This window comes from Lichenostomus cassidix, unplaced genomic scaffold (genome assembly GCF_008360975.1).
Source record: "Lichenostomus cassidix isolate B80296 unplaced genomic scaffold, HeHo_3.0 HiC_scaffold_45, whole genome shotgun sequence".
Taxonomy (NCBI): Eukaryota; Metazoa; Chordata; class Aves; order Passeriformes; family Meliphagidae; genus Lichenostomus; species Lichenostomus cassidix.
Window position 1 is genome coordinate 478,325 of NW_028147789.1, and position 17,732 is coordinate 496,056.

Consider the following 17,732-nt stretch of genomic DNA (forward strand, 5'->3'; position numbering starts at 1 on the left):
AATAGAGGAAAACATCTTGAATTGTTTCTTTCCATTTTCATTTCACTTCTGGAAAGCTGTTTCAGTTTTCCAGGAATCTTCTCCACAGTCCTGTCTGCTCTTTTCAAGAACCTTTCCTGGAGAATGAGGTCAAGCTCCTCTCCTGGGATTTGCCACCAATTGCAGCTTCTCTTTGTTTTCCACACTGTGAGTGCAGCATGACTTTTGCAGCAAAGCAGGACAAATGTGTGGAGGACTTTACAACTTGGCTTTTCTTTTCCTTGTGGACTGGGGAGTTGTGCCATTGGCAAGGTTTTCATTGTGACTGTTCTAACCTAAGAAAAGAGGAGGAGGTACCTGGACTTGTTAGGGAACGCAGGTGTGACTGAATTCAGAGAAAGAATCTCCAGGACACTCTGGGAGCTCCCTGGGCTGGGCTCAGGTTCCACTGGGACTCTGCAGCAGGCTGGGCTGGAACTGGGATCAGCAGCAGCTGCAAATCTCTCTGGGCATCTCCATTTGCTGCTGCTAGGAGGAAGCAAGGAAGCAAGTTTTTCCCTCTCCTGGTGGATTTTTTCATTTTATTTGATACTCCGGAGGAGATTTCTGTGATGGCCTCTGTAAGCTGATTCTATTTCAACAGCACCAGCAAGAGGGCTGTGTTTGAGCACTGTGAATGTGGCCTGAGTGGCTTCAATTCTGCATGACCTAGTGCTCAGGGAATTGTGAATATTTCAATCTCTGCTAACCTTGATGCCTTTGACAAAAATACTGAGTTCACTGTCACAAAAGCACTGTGAGTAGTGTTAACATTGGGTTAAAATGTTAGTTAAAAATAGGCTTTAGGAACGGGATAGGTAGGCACTACATGTACGGGGCTCAGCGACATGATCACGAAGATTGCTTAGAGAATGGGGATTGTTTTAGTGAAATCATGCAGATTAGCACCTGTGAAATAAATCAGAAATACTATGGGAGATGGGAGGCTTAAAGTCATGCTTGGGGGGAAACAGTGGAACAATGAGAAGTTGATAATTAACATATGATTACATCATTGTTCTGTAAGGGAAGGTATAAAACTGTATTCTCTTCAAATCAATGTTGAAGTCAGATTTGGGTAGATGTTACACCCCGGCTTCCCGAGCTCGAATAAAGGCACCTGCATATAATCATTCAGTGATTATGTGTTTTCCACGCTAACAGTGTTGGGGTGCTGGGTATGGCCCTTTGTGACACAGGCACTTTGTGTCAGGGTCCTTTGTGATGCGGGACGTGGTGGTGGCCCTGAGAGACCATTGTGACATCATAGAGCCCCACCCTGGTATATAAAGGGCACAGAGCTCTGCATTGCCCTGGCCCAGGAGAGCTGTGCTCTGTAGCGGAAGCAGCTCCCTGCGTCTGTCTGTGCGTTCAGGCCTCTGTGTCTGTCTGTGCGCTCAGACCTTTGCGTCTCAGACGAGAAGAGCAAGGACAAAGGCAACTCCAACTCCCAGTCCCTTAGCCCCTTGCCCAGCTGGCTGGAAGCCCAGGCTCACAGCAGGCATTTGGTGGGGGCAGTGGGCAGGTCAGTCCTGCCACTGTCAGAGACTGAGGAGGAGGAGAAGTCCTTTGCCAACATGGACCGAGACCAAGAGCTTTCCCAGTGGGAAAGTGATAGTGACCAGGAGCTTTCCCAGAGGGAAAGCGAGACAGTGCAAGAGACCTATCATGGGGAAGCAGTTCTGACTGCTCAAGAAATGTCCCGTCAGGGAGCCAGGAGGCGAGAGCTCTACCAGCGCCGGGTGAGTTTGAGATTTCGGGAAGTTTCCGAATACACAGCTGGGACAGACCAGGAGCTCTACCAGAGGGAAGAATTCATTAGAGTCCAGGAGCTGTACCAGTGGGAAGAACGTGGGGAGACACACCAAGAGGTGCATGAACATGAACAACGTGTCAGAACACAAGAGGAGTCCCAGTGGGGTGTAAATGTGAGAGGGCAGCAGGAGTTAGAATGGGATGAAGACAAGAGATCCCAGGAGCTGTCCCCACAGAGAGATGTGACAGTCCCAGAGGATTCCCAATGGGACAATGTTCAAGATCTGTTCCAGAGGGAAGGTGAAAGTTACCAAGAACTCTCACCATGGGACGACTTTGCACACTCCTACATCTCCCAGTGGGAAGACTGGACAGAACAAGACCTGTCCCGAGCAAGAGATGACAGTGACAATGAGCTGTTGCAAGGATTAGGTGCCAGAGCCCAAGAGCTGCCCCAGTGGGAAGACGTGAGGGATAGAAAGCTGTCCCAAGAGGAAGAACACGTAAGCAGCCAGGAGCTGTTCCAATGGAGAAAGGACATCAGCTCTAAGATGTGGGACAGACCCTTGCACCCAGTGGATGAGGAGGAGCCGCAGACTTGTCCCCTGGAGGGCCCCAGTTCTCCCAGCCCCCTGGGTAAAAAGGTAGAAGCAGAGGCAGTGCAGGCCTTGCCCAGCACCTCTCCTGCTCTGCAGATACCCACGGAGGCTGAGCTGGCAGCTTCTGCCCCATGTGGAGCTGCTGAGGAGAAGGAGCCTCCCAAGCCTCTTGCTCCTGAGACAGAAATGGCACCAAAGCCTCCTGCCCCCAGTGAGGAGGTGCCATCAGCAGGGCCACAGAGCCCAGTCCCTGCCCCACACAGGCTCCCAGGCTGCAGCCAGGCTCAGCTGGACCTGGTGGGGCGCATCGGATCTGATGTTGTGCACCAGGCTGGGATGGAGATCCAGGGATCCAACCAGCAGCCAGAGGAGCAGAGGCACCTGGAAGAAAGTGCTCATGAAGCAATGCCAGGAACACCTACAGCAGAGAGGAAAGTGAGCCCAGTGCCTGCCCCTCACAGCCCACACAGTCCCTCACATGCACAGCTGGGAGCTGAGGCCCTCAGTGAGCAGGAGGAGTGGACAGTTACAGATTTGGTGCCAGGACAGCAAGACAGCCAGGGGGCCTTGGCTAGGGAAAGTGACTGGGACTCATCTAGAGACCCAGAACTGTCCCAAGGCCCAGACTGCACTGCCCAACAACTGTCCCAGAGTGAAGATTTGGGATACCCAGAGCTGTTCCAGGCACAAAATGACCTGGGCTCAACCACTGGGGAGAAGCCTGTGGGCCTAGTGAATGAGGAGGAGGCCCAGACTTGTCCCTTGGAGGGCTCCAGCTCTCCCAACCCTGTGGGCACAGAGGTGGCAGCAGAGGCAGTACAGGCCCTGCCCAGCACCTCTCCTGCCCCACAGAGTCCCACAGAGGCTGAGCTGGCAGCTGCTGCCCTATCTGGAACTGCTGAGGAGGAGGAGGAGGAAGAAGAGCCCTCTCAGCCTTTTGCTCTGGATGGGGAGCAGGCATCAGCAGCTTCTGTCGTCAGTGACGAGCTGCCATCGATAGGGACATGGAGCCCACCAAGTGTCCCATTCAACACTCCAGCCAGCAGCCAGGCCTCACTCTACCAAGCCCACAACCCAACGGAGGAGCTCCTGAGGCAGGTGCTGCTGGAGATCTTGTCACTGAGGCAGAAGGTAGAGAAAGAATATGCACTTCAACTATGGAAGGCTGTAGAATCAGCAGCGACAGCAGAGAGGGAAGAGGGCCCAGTTCCTGGCCCTCACAGCACTCTCAGGCCCTCACATGCCCAGCTGGGAGCCAAGGCCCTCAGTGAGCAGGAGGAGGGGACAGTGACAGAGTCAGTGCCAGCTCAGAAGGACAGCCAGGAGGAGACCACAACTTGGGAAAGTGACTGGGAATCCTGCAGCGACCCAGAGCTGTCCCAAGAAAAAGATGACTCAGACCCAGAGCTGTCCAAAAGGCCAGCAGCTGCTGAGGAGGAGGAGGCCCCTGAGCTTCTTGCTCTGGAGGAGGCATCAGTGGCTTCTGTCTTCAGTGACGAGCTGCCATCGATAGGGACATGGAGCCCACCAAGTGTCCCATTCAACACTCCAGCCAGCAGCCAGGCCTCACTCTACCAGGACCCCAACGCAACTGAGGAGATCCTGAGGCAGGCGCTGCTGGAGATCCTGTCACTGAGGCAGAAGGTGGAGGAAGAATATGCCGTTCAACAATGGATGGCGGTAGAATCAGCAGCGACAGCAGAGAGGGAAGAGAGCCCAGTTCCTGGCCCTCACAGCACTCTCAGGCCCTCACATGCCCAGCTGGGAGCCAAGGCCCTCAGTGAGCAGGAGGAGGGGACAGCAGCCGGCTCAGCGCTGCCACTAGGGGAGAGGAAGGAAGACTCTGAGGAGGAAATGAAATGGTGGCAATTCTTGGATGATCTGGGGCCTTTCCTGGTGAAGGAAGATGACTCAGTCTCAGAGCTGTCCCAGGACTCAGTTACAGGACAGACTGTGAGCATTCCTTCAGGAGAGGGGATCCCAGTGCTCGCCCCTCGTGAGGCTTCGGCTGAGAGCCTGGCGTGGGAGCCGTGCAGCCAAGGGCCAGTACCTTCTCCACAGAGCACCCCCAGCCCCTCACCTGCCCATCTGGCAGCCCAGGCCCTCAGTGGGCAGCAGCAGGAGGGGCCAGTGGCAACGTTGCTGTGGGCAGCACAAGAGAGCGCGGAGGGGACTTGGCAGCAGCAGGATGGGCCAGTGGCAGTGTTGCTGTGGGCAGCGCAGGAGAGCGAGGAGGGGACATCGTCTGGGGAGTACACAGAGTGGGAAGATGACATCAAGCAAGAGCTTTCCCAGGAGGAAGGTGAGGAAGAGGCAGAAGTGTCACAGGGAGAAATGAACAACTCCCAAGAAGTGTCCCAGGTAGAAGAGTGCCCTCAGCAGCTGTCCCAGGAAGTATCTGACTGGGAAGAATGTATGGAGAAAGATCTGTCCCAAGGACAAGATATGAGTTACCCTGAGTTACTCTCTGACTGGGAGGATTACTTGGAGCAAGAACTGTCCCAGGGAGAAGGCGACAGCTCCGAAGACCTCTCGGCCTGGGGAGAATACACTGAGCGAGGGCTGTCCCAAGGAGATGTCACCGACTATGAAGAACTTTCTGAGTGGGAAGAACATCTTGGTCAAGACCTTCCCCAAGGAGAAGCCTGCCTTGGCCAAGTTGTGTCCAAAGGCAATGGCAACAGAGTCTCCATTTGGGAAGATGACAATGACAAGGAGTTTGTGCAGGAGAACTGGGAAGACGAGACTGACCACTTCACCTGGACCAAGGCCTTGGAGCCAGAGGAGGATGAGTGGGATGACGTCAGTGTCCTGGAGCTTCCCCCAGAAGAAGACAAGGAGCAAAAATGGAGAGTTTTTGCAGCAGATGGGCTCCCAGTGCCTGTCCCTCGTGAGGCCTGGGTTGAGGACCAGGCACTGGAGCCGTGCAGCCCAGGGCCACTCTGGGCCTGGCCTGTCCCCCTGGAAGGCCAAGAACCCTTGGGACATGCGGCTTCTCCTGCCCTCGAGGAGCCAGTGCCAGAGGCAGGGAGAGAGAGCCCGGAGCCTCCCCCACACAGCCCCCCCGGCTCCTCACCTGCCCAGCTGGGAGCTCAGGCTGTCCCCAAGAAACACCGCTCCCGCTTCAGGCGGGTGCTGCGGGCGCTGAGGAGGCTGTTCCAGTGTCCCTGCATGGCGGGACGGCCAGAGGAGTAAAACAGATGAGGAAGAAGATGAAGATGGCGAAGAAGAAGATGGAGACGACAGTGATGATAAAGACGAAGACGAATACAACAAATACGAATTTTAAGAGGATGAAGACTGAAAAGACAGAGAAGACAAGGAAGAATTTAAAAATGCATAGATGAAGAACAGTTATAAGAATTTACAAATACATAGAATAATAATAATAATAATAATAACAATAATAATTAGGATTTAAAAATACACAGAATAAGAATAGTAGTAAGAATTTACAAATACTTAGAAGAATATATAAAAGAGTAATCAGAAGAGTAATAAGAATTAAGGCTTAAAAATACATGGAAGAAGAATAGTCATAGGAATAAAAACAAGTATTTACAAATTTGTAGAAGAAATGTTAGCATAATAAGAATAATTTAAGAATACAAAAATGAAGGCAAAATTTAATGAATATCTAAAACTAGGAAATATTTTAATTTTATTACATTTTATTCCAATTAATGAAGCATTTGTGTATTTTCCAATAAAGTTTGTAAGGAACAAGAAAAGTGTCTACAGAGCACATTTCTTATCTCTCAGAGGTATTGATGTATTTTCCAACTCAGTCCCAGTGAGTCCCCTGTAGTCAGTGACTGCTCGGCCCCTAGCGCCAGAAGGAGTGTGTCCAGTGGGGCTGGCAGGGCTACAGGGTATGTCCCTGCTCTCTCCAGGCAATCAAAAGCCTCCCATTGAGCCCAGCTGACACAGGACTGTGAAATCTGCTGCAACATGAGTTCTTTTGTCCATAAGGTGCTGTGCAGTCTCTCCTGAGCTGAGGCCAGGCTGCTTCCATGCCAGGAGCAAGGCCTTTCTCTCCCAGTCAAGGCCTTTTGGAGTTTGGACTCTTAGATGAGACTCCCACTGGTTCACAGTCTTTTCCAGGCATCCACCTCCTCCTCTGGAGTGAGCTGTGGGTGAATTTCTGCATCCTTATGGACTCCATGGGCTGCAGGAGAAACTTCTTGCTCCCCCCATAGCTTCCACCACGGCTAGCAGAAAGTTTCAGCTCCGGTGCCGGAAGCACTGGAGCACCGCTTTCTCCCCCCTTTTTCACTAACCTTTTCAATCTCCATGCTGTTCTCCCTCACATATTTTCACCTCCACCTCCTCCTCCTCCAACTACAAAGTGAAAGAAGTGCGCACCTGCTTTGTTTTGAAATTTTCTTAAATACGTTTTCACAGAGGCATAACCAGCACCTCCAATTGGCCCAAACTTGGCCGGCAGCATGTCCATCACCTTCAGAGCCATCAGAGATTGGCTCTGCTGGACTTGATGTAAAAATTTCCAGAACTTGCACTCAGGACACACAGGAGCCATCTTTGTGCCACACCCCACCCCTCAGACACCTCTCCAGGCCTACTACAACAGCTTCTGAGGGATCCAAATTTCTCCTAGATGTTAAAAACACTTCACTGATGTTTTGGGTCAATCAAAACCACCACAAGCAGTGAACGGCGGCTTCTCTGTCCGTACTTTTGCCTCCGGCGAGGCTGACAGGGACCTGGAATGGGTCCTTTCGACTTTGTTTCTAAAGTCCCCATTTTTCCGTTTGGCAGAGATTCAGTCTCGGGCCTGGAGCAGACGGACAGGTGCGTCTGGAGAATGGGACGAATATCTCCGCTGCTTCCGCTGATGCCTTAAATTGCTAGAAAAAATTTTTAGACACAGACACACAGTATGGGATAGGGGTTTTACCATGGTTTAATAGGATCCCAGATGCGCACCGACGAACAAGCAAGCTCCAAAGGCCAGCCCAAATCTAAAAGCCCCAAAAGCCAAAAAGCCAAAAAGCCCCAACGATATCCCCCATATACAATTTATGGACAACCTAGATTAGAATACTTATCTAAAAGTCTCCAATAAGAAGTCCAACAAATGAAGTAACTGCCCCCTTATTAAAATTGCCCCCCCCAAAAGATTGCTACTTAGTTTACAAAAAACATGTCTCACTGATGGGGGCCCTGTTCGAGGTTGCGCATCATGCTTTTGAGATTGAGTGTTTGTTTCGTCTTCCCAAAGGATTCTGAGCAGGGCAAGGGGTACTAGGGTGATAGAATGTAGGGATAAGATACAGGGAGTGAAAAGTACAGTAACGGGGAAGGGTAAAAGGTTATATATAAAGGATATATATAAAGAGAGTATAAAAGTAAAATAAAAAATAAAAAAACTCATACGGCATCACTGCAAAGCGGAACTTCAAAGCCGTTCGATACCTCGGCAAGGTAAGCTACTTTCTCAGCTGGGCGCTTTTCTTGTCATAGACACCATTTGACCTGCACGGCCCACCGTGCACTGAATGTTTCACGAGGACTTGTGTTGGCTCTCCGCCTCGGTTGTATGGGGATTTTCAGGAAGGCTAGAGGCAAGGCCTGAGCATAGGCCTGGGATGGTTTTCACCAGTTGCACTTGTCAGCGTTCCACTAGCTTCCGTAGCTTGCCAGTGGTTCCAGTGACGCTGCTTGCGTCAGCTTCCCTAGCTGAAGTCAGCACCCAGTCGGTCGCCAGGCTTCCTTCCCTGAGGTGCCGTGGTGTCATAGGGGGAGCCTGGCTTCCAATGGAGTTCCACAGCGTCAACACAGCAGGGTCTCCATGGTGCCCGCCACGGGGTGCCAACGCACGGGCGGCCCCGCCGCCGTGTCACAATGGCCAGCGGCTTGCACGGGCCCCAGGCTGCCAGTCGGCCCTTGGCTGCAGGACCGGGTGGCTGGGTGGCCGGGAGCTGCAGGCCCGAGGGGGGCCCTGGGGCGGGAAAGCGGCAGGGAAGATCTGGTGGCCTGCACACCGTGCTGCAGCTGCCCCTGCCGGGTGACACTGAGCCCCTGTGCGAGCCAAGGCAGGCAGCCCTCTCCGGCGAAGAGCCCAGGCCGTGCTGCCGCGCTCCAGCAGCTCCCTGCAAAGGCCGGCTTGGGCAGCGTGGTGGCCCAAAAGCCAGTGGCAGGCCGTCTGCTGCTCCCATTTCTGTGGAGAGGTGAGCCAGAAATGTCCCCTTTGGGGGAAAGGGGGGGAAAAGACAGTGAACAGGATGGGAACACTGTAGCAAAATGCCCCTTTGCTACAGTTACTGCCATTCCGGGAAGACAGCCAGAGTTGGGAGGGGCGAGGTGGAGCACAGGAGAAGCTGGGAGGAGCGAGCGGGCTGTGCAGCAAAGGCCCCATTTGTGCAAGTGGTTCTTGTGGAGAGCTTTTGGATCGATTTTGGATGAATGTTAGATGCAGATTTGGGGGTCAATCTGAATGGTGGTGCCGACGTGCGCAGATAAGAGGCACGAAAAGAGCAAGGGAAGTGGCGTGATCTCATTTTGAATGGATTTTTGTCTTCTAGTCGTTCCAGGAGCGGAGGTTTTCTTCCCTCTGGAGCAGTGGATGGCGGCTTCTCTGTCCGTACTTTTGCCTTCGGCGAGGCTGACGGGGACCTGGAATGGTCCTTTCGACTTTGTTTCTAAAGTCCCCGTTTTTCCGTTCGGAAGAGATTCAGTCTCGGACCTGGACCAGACGGACAGGAGCGTCTGGAGAACGGGACGAATATCTCAGCAGCTTCCGCAAAGCAAGACTTCAAAGCTGTCTGATACCTCGGCAAGGTAAGCAACTTTCTCAGCTGGGCACTTTTCTTGTCATAGACACCATTTGACCTGCACGGCCCGCTGTGCACTGAATGTTCCATGAGGACTTGTGTTGCCTCTCCGCCTCGGTTGTATGCGGATTTTCAGGTAGGCTAGAGGCAAGGCCTGAGCATAGGCCTGGGATGGTTTTCAGCTGTTGCACTTGTCAGCGTTCCACTAGCTTCCGTAGCTTGCCAGTGGTTCCAGTGACGCTGCTTGCGTCAGCTTCCCTAGCTGAAGTCAGCACCCAGTCGGTCGCCAGGCTTCCTTCCCTGAGGTGCCGTGGTGTCACAGGGGGAGCCTGGCTGCCAACGGAGTTCCACAGCGTCAACACACCAGGGTCTCCATGGTGCCCGCCACGGGGTGCCAACGCACGGGCGGCCCCGCCGCCGTGTCACAATGGCCCCCGGCTTGCACGGGCCCCAGGCTGCCAGTTGGCCCTTGGCTGCAGGAGCGGGTGGCTGGGTGGCCGGGAGCTGCAGGCCCGAGGGGGGCCCTGGGGCGGGAAAGCGGCAGGGATGATCCGGTGGCCTGCACACCGTGCTGCAGCTGCCCGTGCCGGGTGACACTGGGCCCCCGTGCGAGCCAAGGCAGGCAGCCCTCTCCGGCGAAGAGCCCGTGCCGTGCCGCCGCGCTCCAGCAGCTCCCTGCAAAGGCCGGCTTGGGCAGCTTGGGGGCCCAAAAGCCAGTGGCAGGCTGTCTGCTGCTCCCATTTCTGTGGAGAGGTGAGCCAGAAATGTCCCAGTTGAGGGAGAGGGGGGGAACAGTGGGGGAAAGGTGTCCCTTTTCTACAGTTACTGCCATCCCGGGAAGACAGCCAGAGTTGGGAGGGGTGAGGTGGAGCACAGGGGAAGCTGGGAGGAGCAGGCTGTGCAGCAAAGGCCCCATTTGTGCAAGCAGTTCTTGTAGAGAGCTTTTGGATAGATTTTGGATGAAAGTTAGATGCAGGTTTGGGGGTTCAATCTGAATGCTGGTGCCAAAGAGTGCGGATAAGAGGCACGAAAAGAGCGAGCGAAGTGGCGTGATCTCGTTTTGAATGGGTTTTTCTCTTCTAGTCGTTCCAGGAGCAGAGGTTTTCTTCCCTGTGGAGCTGTGAACGGCGGCTTCTCTGTCCGTACCTTAGCCTTCGGCGAGGCTGACGGGGACCTGGAATGGTCCTTTCGACTTTGTTTCTAAAGTCCCCATTTTTCCGTTTGGCAGAGATTCAGTCTCGGTCCTGGAGCAGACGGACAGGAGCGTCTGGAGAACGGGACGAATATCTCCGCTGCTTCTGCTGATGCCTTAAATTGCTAGAAAAAATTTTTAGACGCAGACACACAGTATGGGATAGGGGTTTTACCATGGTTTAATAGCATCCCAGATGCGCACCGACGAACAAGCAAGCTCCAAAGGCCAGCCCAAATCTAAAATATAACTTTAACTTTAGTCTGCGTGTCTGCAGATCTGGGCCCTTGCAAGGGGGATCCTTTTTCCGTGTTTGGTTGTGATGCAAAACTCCAAAGCAGCCCAATCCACAAGCTGATGGGGAGATGGAAAGGCTGAGATTACACAGTATTAGTGTGTGTAGGTAGATGAGTTTTCCAGTCCATACTTTACCAGACATACCCATCGATGAGAACAAATACTTTTTAAGAGGAAGAAATCAGTCTTCCAATCCCCTGGGAAGTTGGAATACATTTCTGGCATTGATTTTGCTGTGTGCTTCCTGTGGTGTTTGATCCAAGGCAGTGGTAGAGCTCCGTGTGCCAAGCTCTGTTGTGGAGCCTGACCCAAGTGTTTGGATTCTTGCAGCCACAGTGGGCAGTTCAGTTCCCGATGCTGCGACTGGCAGTGCTGGTTGTGCAGCATGGACGGCCTCCAGCTGGCCCTGGAATGAGCCTGGGGAAGAGGAATTGGCACCGCTGACTCTGGACCTGGTGCTTGAGACGCTGCAGGAGATGCTTTCCCGCTCGTCGCCTGAAAGGTCTCCCTTTGCTCAGGTAACTGCATTGGAAAGGGATGAAAAGGGCTGGACTGAGAGCTTTTGAAAGTTGTAGCATGGCTGAGAAGGAAAGGCTTCAGGAATTGAGCTGTGAGTGGACAGGGAAGGATTTGTTTGGTAAAGTAAGATTTGCAAAGGAAGACGAAAGGAAAAGGGGGCTCATCCTCAGTTAGGACGAGAGGTGTTGGCCAAGTTTGGGTGCTCCTTTCTCCTTTTCCTGGGAAGAATCCCTAGTGCAGGGGCATTTGTGGTGATGCTTGGTAGGTTCTCACAAGCTTTGCTTGATGTGAAATAGGAGAAGAGTGTTTGGAGAATTGCCACTGAAGGCAAAGTCTGCTGAGCAGGGAGGGGCATGGGAGAGGAGCCTCTGTTACAGCACCAGCTGTGGGCTCTGCCTCCTTTTGGTTGGAAGGCCAAGGCAGAGCAAGGGCTGGGCTGCAGCTGCTGCTGCTGTGTGAGCCCTGCTGTGTGTGTAGGCACTGCCAGAGCCGTGGGAGGGGATGTGCTGCAGCTGACGCTTTCTTGTGCTCTCGGTAGCTGCCAGTCAAGTTTGTATCTGGGAAATCTTCAGCTGGGCAAACTGGCCAGTCTTGCTCTCCAAGTTCCAGAGCTTTGTCATGTTCCTCTTGGACATCTGTGTGGGAAGAGATGTGTGTTCCCATCCAGTCCTGGCAAAGCTGCAGCCTGGATGAGGCTGTTGTGCTCAGGGCTGTGGAGGGAGGAGCACATCCCTGTGCCAGGAGCTGGCAGGACTCCTTCCGTAGTGCCCACGTCATGTGTTCAGTGTCGGCCCCATGTTCAACCTTGACAGCATTGGCAGCTTCTGGACTGGATTTGAGAAGTCAATCTTCTCCATTGCCTTTGGGGGCCAAACTTCCCTAATGGAAGCAAGAGATGAAAGTTAGTGAGCCCTGGAGCCTTTAGGGAGCAGATGTGTTAGTTCTGAGGCCCCATGAGTTGTGAATTGGAGAAAGGAAAATGTTGGTGCTGCACATGAAATGGCTAAGGACTCCTTGAAGCCCAGGGCATTCTTCAGTGTTGAAGTGCAGTTCAATCAGGGACCATTAGGCCTTGTGTTTGACAGATTCCCTCTTTGACTTAGGAATCCACTTTCTCTTAACTCTTGCCTCTTCCCAGACTTGTGTGAAGTGTTCAGTGTCTGTATTGGCACGGGCATTTTTTCATATTATTACACAGCATTGCCAGAGAATTTCTCTATTTGATTTAATATCCAGATGCATTGCCTGCCCTAGATTTATTACTGAGGAGAGGCAGATTCAAGGCGGGGAATGAGATTTTTTGGAATTGTCCATATTGTATTGCCAAGTGTGATGACCTTTTGTCTTCTGTAAACTCACGCATGCCAGTCCTCAAGAGAAAGAAATATTGCAGGCTCTGAACTACTGTGTCCCTGCAGAAAATAGTGAGTGATCTTTGGGTTTTCTTTCTTTCTGGTTTTCTTTTAAGGGGAACACTGGTGTCGCCCCAGAGTCTTCAGGAGGGGAGCCTGAGAACAAGGCTGCAGCAGAGAGAACTTTGCCTGGCACCGTGAGCCGCTGGAACAGTTCCCTGGAGCCTGAGGAGCTTGGTAAGGAGAGAGCACACATTGGTTGAGAGAGGTCTGAGATGGCTGCTGTGAGTCTGCCTCTGGCAGGAAGGGAGATCAGAAGAGTTGAGTTCTTGTCTGCAGGCTTGGTGCTTCCTGGTGCCTTGAGTTCAAACAGGGCACTGGCACAGTCTCCCCGGTGGAGCCCTGCCCTCCACGGTTCTCTGGTGGCACTGACCCTAAGTCCTGTGGTGTGGCAAGAGAGCAGTGAATAGAGCTGACCTTCTGGCACTTGTGTCACCAAGCTGGGTGTCCCAGTTTTCAGCTGAAGTGCGTGGATAGGTTTGCTGCAGGGTGGCAGTGCTCTGGAAGCACTGCTGAGTGACTCTTGAGGCAACTGCAGAAAACACCAGCAAAAAAGTCAGAGTAGAAGGCTGATCTTTGTGTCTCAAAGCATTAAATCAGTGTAGTAGCAGTCTGCTGATGGCTGTAGTGAGACGCATTAAAAATACAAGCGGTAGAACCTCTGAAGTCAAACAAATCACAGAACACAAATGCAGTAGCTAAAGGGAAAATTTAAATTTCCTCAGATTAGTAAGAACTACTAAGAGAGAGAGAGAGAGAGCACTTTGCATCTGCGTTCTTGAGCAAAGCTGGTGCAGCCTGCAGAGCTCTTTCTCTGCCAGCTGTTTGTCGCAGAGCTGCTGGTCGAGTTGGAGGAGCTGTTGCTCACTGCAGAGGGCACTTTTTAGATGCCAGGGACCGGTGCTAGTTCGTAACTCAGCTCACATCACCCTTCAGCTTCAGCCATTGCAGTGAGGACCGAGGTGTCTCTGTCAGCACAGAGAAAGAACTAGGCTGGGCTCTTTGTGTGAGCTGGGACTGTGTGTGTTTCAAGCTCTCCTGGGTGCCATTTTCACTGTGGGTGCTGCAACTTTATCGGGATACTCCAAACCTTCCAAAATATTGAAAACTTGGAAGGATCCCTCTTCTTTAAAGAGCAGGCTTCAAATTCCCACGTGAGAGTCTGCCTTTCCGGCAATCTTGTACAATCTTGGACAGAAGTACAATTCCTTCCAAAGGGAAACATTCATGAAGGCCACATATTTACTCAGCGTTCCCTTTGCTTCCCAGATATCCATCTGATTTACCTTGCCAGAAGGGCTGCCCTGCGTGGGACAAAGAGACCAAGGGAGAGCCTGTGATGATCAGACAGGTGGGACCTCTCTATATATATAATGTTTATAGATGTTTACCATTACATATTTTATCTATAGAGTTCTATTTCTATATTTATGGAACTGTGTAATATATGCATATAGTTACAGATCTGTATAGTTTGATTTATATCCCTTTACATAGATAGAATTGTAGATGTGAATTTATTTATATATATGGAGTTACATTTATAGAGTTTTATAGATACATTTATATATCGGTAGAGTAACATTTATATAGATATAGTTATATTTAGAAATGTGCAAAGTTATAGAAGATATATGTATATTTATGTACATGGATTGATATTTGTGTTGTCCTAGGTTGCATTTTAACCTCTTTCTCTACTCTGCTTCCTTTTTGATCTCTTGCTTTTCCCCTGTGTCCCCTGTGTCCCCTCTTCCCGTGCTGGGTCTGAGCTGGTGGCCGGCCCGGGCAGAGCAGCAGTTCCAGCCCCAGGTGTCCCTAGAGCGGTGAGAGCAGCTGGTGTCCCCTGAGGAGCTGCTGAAGGGCGGTGAGCTGCTGAAGAGGGGCTGAGGGGGCTGAGGAGAGGTGACACTGAAGGGACAGTGAGCTCGAGGTGCTGGTGGGGCTGAGGGGACTGTGGGGCTGAGGGGTATGTGGGAAGAAAGGGGAATGGTGGAGCTGTGGGTTCAGGGTGAGCTGCAGGGGATGGTGGGGGCTGAGGGGACTGGGAAGTGGCACAGGCTGAGGGGTTAGCAGGTCTAAGGGGACTCGATGTGTCAGAATGGACTGTGGGAGTCTGAAGGAACTGGGGGGGCTGTGGGTTTGCTGAGGGGATGGCAGGGCTGAGGGGATGGAGGGAGCCAGCAGGGAGCACAGAGGGGTCCAGGACTGCGGCTCTGCCAGGCTTTGGAACCAATTCCAGAGCCTCCACTTCTTCCACAGCTTCCCTGAAAGTCCCTGAGAACATCCAGACAGTGAGGAGAGCCATCAGGGAGAAGCTGAAGGGCACCAGCAAGAGCAGTGAACAGGGAGCTGCTGCTGCTGCCCCCCGAGAGCCTGGGTGAGGCCACAGGGCCGGTGAGGCAGGCTGGGGCTGAGGGTGGCGCGGGCTTTGGCCGTCGGCACTGCCCGTGCTGGGGCTGCTCAGCGCAGCTGCCCCGGCTGGCCCAGGGGCTGTCCTTGGGCAAGGCAGCTGTGCCGTGCCGTGCTGTGCCGTGCCGTGCCGTGCTGTGTGCCGTGCCGTGCCGTGCCGTGCCGTGCCGTGCCGTGCCGTGCCGTGCTGTGCTGTGCCCCCCGGGCTGCCGGGGGCTGCGGGACATTCCCGCCGAGGCTGCGCTCACAGCAGCCTGGCCCGCTCGGCCTGCAGCTTTTTCTTTCTAACCCTGCTGGGGAGGCTCTGAGGTTTGCTCTTCCCTCACACAAGTGCTGGTGCTGCCCAGGGAAATGTCCCGATATTGACACAGTGTTCCCTTTGCTTCCCAGATGTTCCATCTGCTGTCCCTGTCCAGGAGGGCTGCGCTGCACCGGAGGAAGAGACCAAGGGAGAGGGACCTTCAACACTGAGCAGCTGGAATGTTTCTGCATAGACTTACAGATTTCTATAGTCATCATGTACATGTATATTAAGATTGGTAGATTGGTATTTGTATAGGTGTCATTCCTATCTATGTATGTCTATTTTTATATTTATGTCTGTAATGTATTTTCATTCTGTATAGAACTGCATAGAAAAATATTTCTATTTATGTAGCTAGAGGCATAGGGTTATTTAGAGCAGTATATTACTGTCTATGTATATTTGTATATTGTATATTTTTATGCGTTAGACATTGTATTTTATATATAATTACATTTTTGTCTCTATATTGTTTTGGTTTCAATGTATGCAGCTAAATTTTATATGTCAAGTGTAATATGGTTTTATGACTATATTTATTTAGTTGTAGGTGTAGCATTATGTAGATAGGTATATTGGTGTTTTGTTTTTGTAATTAGATTATGGTTTTAACTATTTGTAATAAATTATTTTTGTTAAATTTAAACAGGTATTTGTATATTAATTGATAGTGTGGTCATATAAATCTGTAATAAATCTAATTTCTATCTTGAAATTATTTTTGTGTATATGTGTGTCTGAAGTGCAAGTGTAACAATCTTCGATAAATTTAATTTTTGAACTGAAATAAGCATGAAGTTGTGTTTTCCAAAGCAATGAGCAGATGTAAACACGATGATGCAGGAGGATTTTGGCAGTGAGTGAAGGGGACTCTGGGAAATTCTCCAGCCATGCCCAGCAGCTTCCCCAGTCTCAGTCAGGCTGGGCAGTGAAACCGCAGATTTGGGATGGCAGCAGAGCCACACGCTGGGGAATAACTTGCTGCAAAGTCCTGCTGAGCAAACGGGACTCCACTGAGCAGAGAGCTGCAAGCAGGAGCCACCCGGGGAGGAGAAATCATTCACAATGAAACAGAGAGAGAAGATGTGACCAAACAGATGTGAGGACACTCCGGGCGTCTGATCAAATGCTCTAAATCAGTGCTGTCTAGGTACATGGTCAGAAAAAAAAAATTGTTAAAAGTGAAACACTTTCCATGAAAGATGAATGACACTTTGTTCCCCTTTCCTCACCCTCCTTTGGAAGTGCAACTTGTCCTTATTCCTGAGAAGTTTTGCCCTTCAGAACCTTATTCACAGTAAATAAAAAGCTTAAGTACTACCACTTGTCATCATGAATGAAAACAGCCCTGCCCTGGTGACAGCGTTTGCAAAGCCTTCCCTCCTCCTGTCCCCACATATCACAAACAGAACCATCTCCTTCCTGCCCAAACTGAGCCTGAGGTGAGTGATGGCTTCAGGAACTCAGGAGGCTGCAATACCACCACAGGTAGGAAGGTTTTGCAAAATTGAAATTAATGAATGTTAAGGGTTTGATGGTGATTTATTTGATTTAGACTTTTCATTATAAGCATACTGATGTAAGAGTTGGCACTAAATTTTGAGCCAATACCATAATTACAGAAAGCACTCTCAAACGAAGTCACATACCTGTTATTTTCATGTTGGCACAGATATTTGAGTTGCCTAAAACTTAGTGCAATATAACAGAGATGATTCCAAATCTTTTTTAGCATTTATCTACAATGTGCAGCAATCTTTTAATTTGAACCTTTTCTGCTCTTTGAGACATAAATATATAAACCTTCTGATCAACAACAAAAAACCCCAACAAATCAACAAACAAATTATAGACAACATGATACTGATAGAGAGGCTGTGGGCCTGCTGCTCTGTGCGGAGGGACCTACCACCATCCCCACTCCTGTTGGGGCTCCTCCTGGGACTGGTCCAACCCTGCAGACACAGCCACAATTTGGGGGTACCTGTGACCCCTGGGGAGGGCAGCCTATGTTGTGGCAGCTGCTTCTTCCTTCATTGAGACTGCAGGGCTGCTGGCTGGAGTCCCCATCCAAAGCAAGGAGCTGCTGGAGCTGCTGGAGCTGCTGGAGCTGCTGCTGGCTGCTGGGCTATCATCCTCATCCACAACACCGTGGGAGCGCAGAAGCCTCTGGGCCTCCTCTCTGCACTGCCTCACAATGATGTCGATGGTGCCCTGGACCAGTGGCACTGTGTGTTCCTCAAAGATGTCCTGCAAGCTCTGGGTCATGATCTCCTGGTCTGGCCCATACATACAGAGAGTGTGCAGGATGCAGCTCTGTGAGATCTCTGCAAGCCACCACCGCTCCCCGTAGATGGTCTCCATCCTGCTGCACAGCCAAGTTTGCACAGGGTCCAGGAGATCCTTTGTTGAAAGAAAAGCTGTGCCCAG

General features: G+C 51.4%; 1 protein-coding gene and 2 long non-coding RNA genes across 3 annotated transcripts in view; 2 read left to right on the forward strand and 1 right to left on the reverse strand.

Moving 5' to 3' along the window:
• LOC146420853 (uncharacterized) overlaps positions 1–17,732 on the reverse strand; it is a 116,614-nt gene that overhangs the window by 75,404 nt on the left and 23,478 nt on the right. The window lies entirely within an intron of this gene.
• LOC146420860 (uncharacterized) lies at positions 7,777–10,468 on the forward strand. Its single transcript, XR_014848923.1, has 3 exons — positions 7,777–7,817; positions 9,063–9,173; positions 10,395–10,468. It is a non-coding gene; the product is annotated as an uncharacterized LOC146420860 (long non-coding RNA).
• On the forward strand, positions 14,188–15,731 carry LOC146420861 (uncharacterized). Its single transcript, XR_014848926.1, has 3 exons — positions 14,188–14,453; positions 14,849–14,966; positions 15,389–15,731. It is a non-coding gene; the product is annotated as an uncharacterized LOC146420861 (long non-coding RNA).